The sequence below is a fragment of the Pteropus alecto genome, unplaced genomic scaffold, assembly GCF_000325575.1.
Source record: "Pteropus alecto unplaced genomic scaffold, ASM32557v1 scaffold461, whole genome shotgun sequence".
Lineage (NCBI taxonomy): Eukaryota > Metazoa > Chordata > Mammalia > Chiroptera > Pteropodidae > Pteropus > Pteropus alecto.
In genome coordinates, this window is record NW_006431079.1 from 3,599,016 (window position 1) to 3,608,555 (window position 9,540).

The 9,540-nt window shown below is 39.5% G+C and overlaps 1 protein-coding gene across 1 annotated transcript in view; it reads left to right on the plus strand.

Moving 5' to 3' along the window:
- Positions 1-9,540, plus strand: part of PARVA (parvin alpha) — a 146,867-nt gene that overhangs the window by 66,023 nt on the left and 71,304 nt on the right. The window lies entirely within an intron of this gene.

Below are 9,540 nucleotides of genomic sequence, written 5' to 3' on the forward strand. Positions count from 1 at the left end.
ATTTCACTTTTAGAAATATTTCTCAAGGAAATAGCATTAGGGAAAAAGAATATATATCAATATAGTTTAACCTATACTTAACCCAAATTACCAACAACCACGTGATGACTTTAATATGTTATAATTGTCTAGGGTTAATAAGTATTACTGTATCATTAAAATATCAAATATGTTCACTTTGTAAATATGAGGGAAGATTTATTTTTAAATGTAAAGTGACAAAAATACAATGAAACTTTGGCAGTAATAATTATAGTCACGTGTGAAAACTAGTTTGTCTAATCATAAGGATCAGATAAGAGTTTGAATTGTGCAGTTCGTCAGTTATGGTAAAAGTATATTCTGTGGTTTCTGGCTCATTGTTTCATTATTATTGATTTTAGACATTCTAAACGTAGTCAGGTTTTTCATAAGGATAATGAGAAAAATAAGAACATGGCTCTGACTCCTACAGTCTGTAGAATGTCTCAGGGGTGAATGCCGTTTGCTTCTTTAGCTAGGTCTCTGTATGGGATGAGTGGCTGCTTCCAGTATAGTGTTATATTCACTGGCTGAGGAACCCTCTGTTCTCTCTCTTTTCTCTCTCTCCTAAATGTGACCCACGAATGCCCAGATGTCTGGTTCTAACAGGTGATGAGGGTCTTTCCATGTGTTACTCGGATTCTCAAATGTAGCAGTTTATGCTCAACCATAAAATTGCTTCACGTTCATCCACATAAAGATCAATCTAGTTACCTGCAAGTGCAGGGGAAAGCCAATACAATCTCTACTGTATATTCTTGTGGCATTTTCAAAGCCTTAAATGCTGATGTATTAAAAATAACAGGGGAAGGGGGAGAGAGTTCACTGTGCAAATGTGAAATTTGCAAATACTGTACACTGTGTCCCTGCTATCAATGTGTAGTTAGTAAGGGTTGGTGTAGATCCAACTCTTCAGTCTCTGGCCTACCTCATGTCCCCAGCAGAGACAGAGGGGCTGGAGTGCACTGACGAACCCCGAACCCTGCAGTGTCCGAATTCTTTTGGGTGCTCTGATTGTCTGGGAAATCCAGGTCCCACTGCTACCTTGCTCCCTGGGGCAGCAGCTCCTGTAAAGGCATAATAAGCACTTGTATGCAGACCCCTTAAGAGTATTTGGAATTCCACATTTCATTTTCTGTGTGACCTTCCGCAAAGCACTTGACACATGAATTTTCATAGTAGAAAAAACCTGGAAGAGGAGTCTGAGGACCATTTGTGTGAGTGCTCTGAGTTCAGTCACTAGCTCTGAAAGTAGATGCCATGTATATTATGAAAACTTATAAAAGGAAAAAAAAAAAAGGATAGAAACCCAGTAGGGTTCCAGTTACCCATCACAAAGACCAATCCTGGTGTTAGGGAATGAACAAAAGTTTTTGTCTTGTTCTGTTTTGCTTTTTAAAAGGCACGTTTATTATCTTTTAGTTCCGAATGTTAGAAATCTGACATGAGACTGACTGGCCTAAATTCAATATATCAGCAGGGCTGTGTGTCTTTCTGGAGGCTCCTGGGGAGAATCCGTTCTCGCCTTTTCCATCCTTTTCTAGAGGCTGTCTGCATTTCCTGGCTTGAGGCTCCTTTCTCCATCTTCTATACCAGCAGCATGTCTCTCTCTTACCTCTCTCTCCTTTATTTACGAGTACCCTTGTGATTATATTGAGACCAGCTGGATAATCCAGAATAAACTCCCCATTTTAAATCTTTAACTTAATCATATCTGCAAAGTCCATTGTACCACATAAGATTACATATTCACAGGTCCCGGAGATTAGGACATGGAAATATTTGAGGGGCCATTATATTGCCTACCACAGCTAGTGCTACTAAATCACTTTTTTTCCTTTTATTCAATTACAGTTGACATATAATACTATATTAGTTTCAGGTGTACAACATAGCAATTAGACATTATATAATTTACAAAGTGATCACTCCAATAAATCTAATACCCACCTGATACATACAAAGTTATTATTGACTAAATTCACATTGCTGTACTTTACATCCCCATGACTATATCATAACTGCCAATTTGTACTTCTTAATCCCTTCAGCTTTTCCATCCAGCCCCCAACCCCCTCCCATCTGGCAACCATCAATTTGTTCTCTATGAGTTTGGGGTATTTTTTGTTTGTTTGTTTGTTTGTTTTTTGCATTCCACGTATAAGTAAAATCATGTGGTATTTGACTTTGTCTGACTTATTTAACTTAGCATAATACCCTTTGGGTCCTTCCATGTTGTTGCAGATGGTAAAATTTCATTCTTTTTTATGGTCAAGTAATATTCCATTGTATATGTGTACTTCATGTTCTTTATCCAGTCATCTATCAATGGACACTTAGGTTGCTTCCATATCTTGGCTATGGTAAATAATGCTGCAGTGAACGTAGGGGTGCATATATCTTTTCGAATTAGTTTTTGAGATTGAATAAATTCCTAGGAATGGAATTTCTGGGTCATACAGTGGTTCTATTATTAACTTTTAAAAGAACTTCCATACTGTTTTTCATAGTGGCTACACCAATTTGCAATCCCACCAACAGTTCGTGAGGGTTCCCTTTCTCCACATCCTCGCCAACACTTGTTGTATTGATTTATTAACAATAGCCATTCTGACAGGTGTGAGGTGACATCTCATTTTGGTTTTAATTTACATTTCCCTGATGATTAGTGATGTTAAGCATCTTTTCATATGTCTATTGGCTTTCTGTATATCCTCTTTGGAGAAATGTCTATTCAGGTCCTCTGCCCATTTTCAATCAGATTCTTTATTTTTTTGGTGTTAAATTATATGAATTCCTTGAATATTAATCCCTTTTTGGATGTATTATTGATGAATACCTTCTCCAATTCAGTAGGTTGTCCTTTTGTTTTATTGATGGTTTCCTTCTCTGTGCAAAAACTTTTTAGTTTGATATAGTCTCATTTGTTTATTTTTTCTTTTGTTTTCCTTACCCAAGGAGACATATAAAAAAAAAAATTACTAAGAGCAATGTCAAAGATTTTGTTGCCTATGTTTTTTTAATAGGAGTTTTATGTCCATCAATATTTGCTTTACATATTGAGGTGCTCCTACACTGGATGTGTAAATGTTTACAAGAGTTATATATCCTCTTAATGGATTGATCCCATTTTCATTATCAAATACCCTTTTTGTCTATTGTTACAGCCTTTACTTTAAAGTCCATTTTGTCTCATAAGTATTGCTACCCCAGTTTATTTTTAGGGGGGATCTCTATTTGCATGAAATATATTTTTTCCATCCCTTTACTTTCAGTCTGTGTGTGTCTTTTGATCTGAATGGGTCTCTGGTAGGCAGCATATGTGTGTGTCTTGTTTTTTTATCCATTCAGCAACCCTGTGTCTTTTGATTGGAGCATTTAGTCCATTTAAATTTAAAGAAATTATTGATAGGTATGTAGTCATGGCCATTTTAGGAATTGTTTTCTGATTGTTTTTGTAGTTCTTTGTTCCTTTCTTACTCTCTTGCTCTCTTCTTTTGTATGTTGATGACTTTCTATAGTGTTGTGTTTAGATTCCTTTCTCTTTACTTCTTACATATTGTTAGATTTTTGGTTTGCGCTTATTTACCATATGCTTCATATATATAAAGCTATGTTTATAGCCATCTATTATGATTTTTGGTTTGTGCTTATTTACCATGTGCTTCATATATATAAAGCTATGTTAATAGCCATCTATTATTAAGTTGATGATTACTTAAGTTCTAACTTACATATTGTTAGATTTTTGGTTTGTGCTTTTTTACCATATGCTTCATATATATAAAGCTATGTTAATAGGCATCTATTATTAAGTTGATGATTACTTAAGTTCTAAAATCACTACTATTTTTTCTCACCCATTCCACATTTACATTTTTGACTTTTTTTTTTTTTTTGGTCGTTATTTCTTTAGTGTGTGTTGTGTATCCCTTAATTTATTGTTGTAATTACACATGATTTTCCTACCTTTGCTTTATAATGTTTGTACTTAGCTTTGTATTGGTTGACCCACTGCTGTTATTATGTGTTTGTCTTAGAATTTTTTTGCTACATTTTCTTATTCATATTTTTTATCTCTTTTTTAAAAAAATTATTCTTAAAGAAATCCCTTTAACATTTTTTGTAATGTTGGTTTAATAGTAATGAACTCCTTTAGCTTTTTCTTGTCTAGGAAGCTCTTTATTGCCTCTTCAATTCTAAATGATAGATTTGCCACATAGAGTAATCTTGGTTGTAGGCCCTTGCTTTTCATCACTTTGAATATTTTGTGCCATTCCCTTCTGGCCTGCAAAGTTTCTGTTGAGAAATCAGCTGACAGTCTTATGGGATTTCCCTTATAGGACTGCTTCTTTTTTGCTACTTTTAAGATTCTCTCTCTGTCTTTAACTTTTGGCATTTTAATTGTGATGTATCTTGGTATGGGTCTCTTTGGGTTCATTTTGTTTGGGACTCTCTGTGCGTGCTGGGCTTATATGTCTATTTCCTTCACCAGGTAAAGGAAGTTTTCAGTCATTATTTCTTCAAATATGTTTTCAGTCCCTTGCTCTCTCACTTCTCCTTCTGGTACCCCTGTGATATAAATGTTGCTACACTCAATGTTGTCTCAGAGGTCCCTTATTTTTTTTTATTCTTTTTTCTTTTTGCTGTTCTGATGGATGTTTTCTGCTACCTTGTCTTTAAGATTGCTAATTTGATCCTCTCTTTTATCTAATCTGTCGTTGATTTCATCTAATGTATTCTTCATTTCAGCTATTGTATTTTTCATTTCTGACTGGTTCATTTTTATGTTTTCTATCTCCATGTTTATGTTTCCTATCTTTTTGTTGAAGTTCTCACCGAGTTCATCTATTCTTCCCCTAAGATCATTAACCACCCTTATAACCAGTGTTTTGAACTCTGCATCTGATAGATTGTTTGTCTCTATTTCATTTTGTTTTTCTGGAATTTTGTCACATTCTTTCATTTGGGAAGTGTTTATCTCCTAATTTTGGCTGACACCTGTGTTTGTTTCTATGTATTAGGTAGACCTGCCATGTCTCCAGGTCTTGGCAGAGTGGCCTTATGTAATAGGTGTTCTGTGGGGCCCAGGGGTGTCTCCCGTTTGGGGGCAGGGGCTGATGCTCTAGGCTTTTAGTGGGTAGAGGCCAGGGATACTACCAAACACCCTACAATGCATAGGATGGCCTCCCCACGACAAAGACTTACCCAGTCCAAAACATCAATAGTGCCTCTGTTGAGAAACCCTGGGCTAGACTGTGAGCATATTATGAGCTGATATGATATTTTAAGATTCTAGCAAAATAATAATCATTACTAGCAAATAACATTTATCAAACTCTAACTGTGTGCCAGCATTGTTCCAAACACTTTCTACATATTAACTCATTTGATCTTTTTCTTTAAGAATTTTTGTTATCCAGCTTTACAGATGGAAAACCTGAAATGTGAGGAAGTTAAATAAAATTGCCCAAGGTCACAGAACTAGTAACTGGTGAAGCCACTCATTAGTAGTAATCATAGTAATAGTTGTAGCTGTACAATTTTTATTGATTTGTATTAAGCCAAGGACTTTGTACATATTGCCTCATTTCATCTTTGCTGTGGCCCCACAGAATAGATATTCCTTAGTATTAACCCATTTTAGATATGCAGAAACTAGGACTTGGTGGAGCTTACCTTGTATTTATGAATTTATAAATTTTTAAAGTTAGCAATCGTCTCCCCCATGCACCTTAACCCTAAGAATGCAAGGACCTTGTTGCTCTCTTGCTCTCCATAGTGACCCCACTATTTAGCTCAGGATCTGGCAATAATGCACACTCCAAAAGTGATTAAGGGACAAGGGAATGAAGTAGTAGGGTGTTAGATGCCCACCTTTTAAGACCTACCTGTGGCTTGGCAGTTGTGCCATGTTTTCTCTGCCCTGGTGCTTTCCTGTGGTTCCTTCCCTCCCTTGGACATTGAAGCTACCCCATGAAATGATCTGGTCCTTATCACCATATAGAATCCAAAAAGTGATCGGGATGGGGTGAGAGCATCAGCTCTCTGGCCTCTCCTGGGCTTTGTGAAAACAATCAGGGAATGAATGATTATTTACAGAATGTAAAAACGTCACGACCTGTTAAAGCCCAGATTTCTAGGCACCTTTGAAAGTCTTTACGACCTGTTCTCAGAGGAGGGATGGGCTTCCTTGTAGCTGGATGCTCATGTCCTTTGCTAATGAAATTTGATGACACATGAGACTAGGTAGAGATACTTTCTTCCTTCTGATATCTGGACATTTTCAGAACTTAGATAATTTCATCCTATTTACATCAAACATGCAGGTAACTCTAGACTTTTATATCTGTATTATTTCTGGGGAGGTATAATATGATTATAAATGACAGTAATTGACATTATATACTTTAATTAAATTTCCTTTGCTGTGAATCAGAACCTTTTAGTCCAGTCCTACAGTGCTATTTCTAGACTTCTCTTTTACATGCTCTGATCTGTTAGGCAGCAGGTATGACATAAATTCACTTCTATAAATTCTGCATCCCATAGATTAAATGAGATAATGTGTGCAAGGTCACCTTAATCCCAGCCACATAATAATTATTAATAAAAAAATGTGAGCTGAATTTCCATACTTTGGGTATTGGCTATTTGAAGAACATGATGCTTCTTAGATGATAAGTAGAAAGCTGATGGTTAGGAAAAGGCTCTGTTTTCAAATGTTCGTGGGTAGCATAGTAATTACGTCCCAGGATTTCTCCTAGGGCTTTTGGGTGGTCTGCAGAGCCTTAGAGTAGTAGCACCTTTTTCCAAAAGGGAAAAGTACCCCCAGATAGCCTCCTGCTGCTACTCACCCCCACCCCCCCAGATAACAACATAACCTCATCCATCACTGGTGCTGCCAGCCCACTAGAGGGGACTGAAGAGGAGGGTCTAGGTCAATCTCTGGAGCTTAACCCACTCCCTTCATTCGAGTGCACAAAGCACCATGTCTGTAGCCCTTTCTAGGTATCTGATGCTCCTGGGCTCTTGAGCATCCTTGAGCACCTCTGCAGCACTGTCTCTCAGCACAATCTATACCTTGGTGTTTGGGGTTAGTTGCAGCAGGAGGTAAGAATGGCGTGGTGCCTCATTCCAGCCCAGAGATTTTCCCTAGGACTGACTCTCGGCAGGACCATCTTCCTTATTACCTTGCCTAGTTTCTGTCCACCCCTGGGGCAGGGTGATTTTGGCAGAGGGTCCTGGAGGACTTACCACAGTAGTGGACATCCCTGCTGAATGCCCCAAGATCTGGCATCTTGGGAACCAATCCTGGGTCTACGCAGGGGTACTCCATCAGGGCACAGGTGAACTGGTCCCAGTGTTTGAGGAGTCTGTTTAGCCTGTTGCTGGTACTAGGTCACTTCCCTGCTTTATCTACAAGTAAAACAGGTGCACAGTACCAGGGCCTTCCTCCCCAGCAGGGCTTTGCATTAAACCAACCAGCCAACAAACCCAAAGGATCACAGTGACAAGTATTCAAATATAAGAAAGTTTATCTTGTCCTTAACACATACCTAAAATTCTAAGTTCATGCCTCTAATGCGTATATAGAGGCCCTCACATCTTCACCATCTAACTACAGGTTTAGGTTATCTGTCCTGAAAGGACAGGTTCCCCCATAACTGAGAAAAGGCTATGCTCTGTCCTCACGGCATAGCCTCTATGTGTCCAGGGCTGCCTGGAGTCACCCAGCTGCAACTATAACTTGCCTCTGCCTGAGGAGATGCTTATGACCTTGAATCTGTGGGTAGATTAAGAAATTTTAGATCCCCCCAGATGACACTGACTTCTCAGTGGCTCCCATCAGTTGACCCCTTAAAAATACCCAGCCCAATCTTTACCTGTGCCCAGCTCTGACAGGTAACTTGAGGTATATACCTAGGCTGAGCAGAAACAAGCAGGAACTCCAGATTTCCAGTTGCCAAGAGGCAAGAGGCAGAATCCTGCTTGTTTTGCAGCAGGTCTATGAGTCTCATGTGGCATCATATTAAATTATATAGGCAGCCACTTGTTCTCAACCGATGTACTGAGCTGACAGTTGTGTCGAGCAGGCAGCATTCTCCTCAGGAAACGGTTGAAAAGATCCTATAGCTTCGCAGACCTCCAGACCTCTGAAAATTAGCCTGAAAGCAGAAGGGTGTGGGCCACCACAGGGAGAGGTCAGCTCTGGGCACAAGATACCATGACTGTGGCTGAAATCCTAGACCATGGGCTGCGGGGCACTTTGCCCTAAAGGTAGGTCAAAGCCTGGGCAAAGTCGAACATGCTACCGTGGGAGCAATTTTCTGTTGGAGTTGCCCTGGCCAGCTTCTGGCTCATCTCTGGTGTCTCGGCTTCTGAGATGGTAGGTGCCTTCCCCATTCTGCTTGCTTTGGAAGGTTTTTTAATATGGTCCTGACCTGCATTAGCCTAGCTCTGTTGTTAGAGATAGCTGGGGAGGGAGGGACGGTGAGAGGGAGAATTGTGTGTGTGTGTGTGTGTGTGTGTGTAAGATGTTTAAGGATGGAGGGAGGAGGTGAAGATGAACAAAGAAACAAAGGGACGAAAGACTCATGAAAGCAAAGCTCTACCTAATTTCACTGCTTGCTGTCCTCTGCACTTACTCAATGCTAAATCTAAGTATGCATTCTGAAAGCGTAGAAAGAAGCTTTTGGCCTCTGTGAGCTATTAGCCTGCTAAATGCTTTCCCTAAGACTTAACACCTGGCTTCTACTCTATGCTGGAGCAGAGAGGGTGTTGTAATTCTCATTAGTGACAGCCATATGAACAGGACAGATATCTTTAAGAGCTCATAATCGGTAATGCTTAATGGGCTTTTCCAATTCTCCCAAATAGTTTGGAATAAATAGATTAAGAAAGGAATCGAAATGGCTTTTGATTGATGCACATGCAAGTTCTTGGCAAGACTTTCCACTCAGTTTCTACCCAAATTAAACATGGTTTGAAAATTCACTTGTTTGGGTTTATGGTTGGGCTGAAATGCCTCCCCATGGAGTTTACAGGTTAAAGGTTACAAGAGTTTGGGCTCCTTGATCCCAATTCTGAAAAGACCACAACTAATAAAGGAGAAGGGGTGGCCATGAGGAAATTTCAGCCACATGGGAGCCCAAGGGATGGCCATGGGGAGTGAGTTTTCTTGGCTCCCCGGAACCCCCTCGGGTCTACCATGCTTTCATCACAGATTAACAGCCAATTCCCAACTGATGAATGTTTAAACCCCTAAATTCACTCATTTGCACCCCTGGGAAGGCATTTGTGTTGAACGTCCCAGCCAGAGAGAATAGCAACTCTGGGAGGAAAGCAGGAGACTTTAAGAGATCCAGAGGTTTTGACTCCTGGATTGCTCCTAAGCAGCTCTGGTGTTTGCCCTTTGATTGATTGGGGTGGTGGGTGGAGCAGACGCCTAGGGAAGAAAGGTGCTGAGAGGGTCCTGGGCTGCTGTTGACAGGCATCTCATTGTTTCATTTACATCTC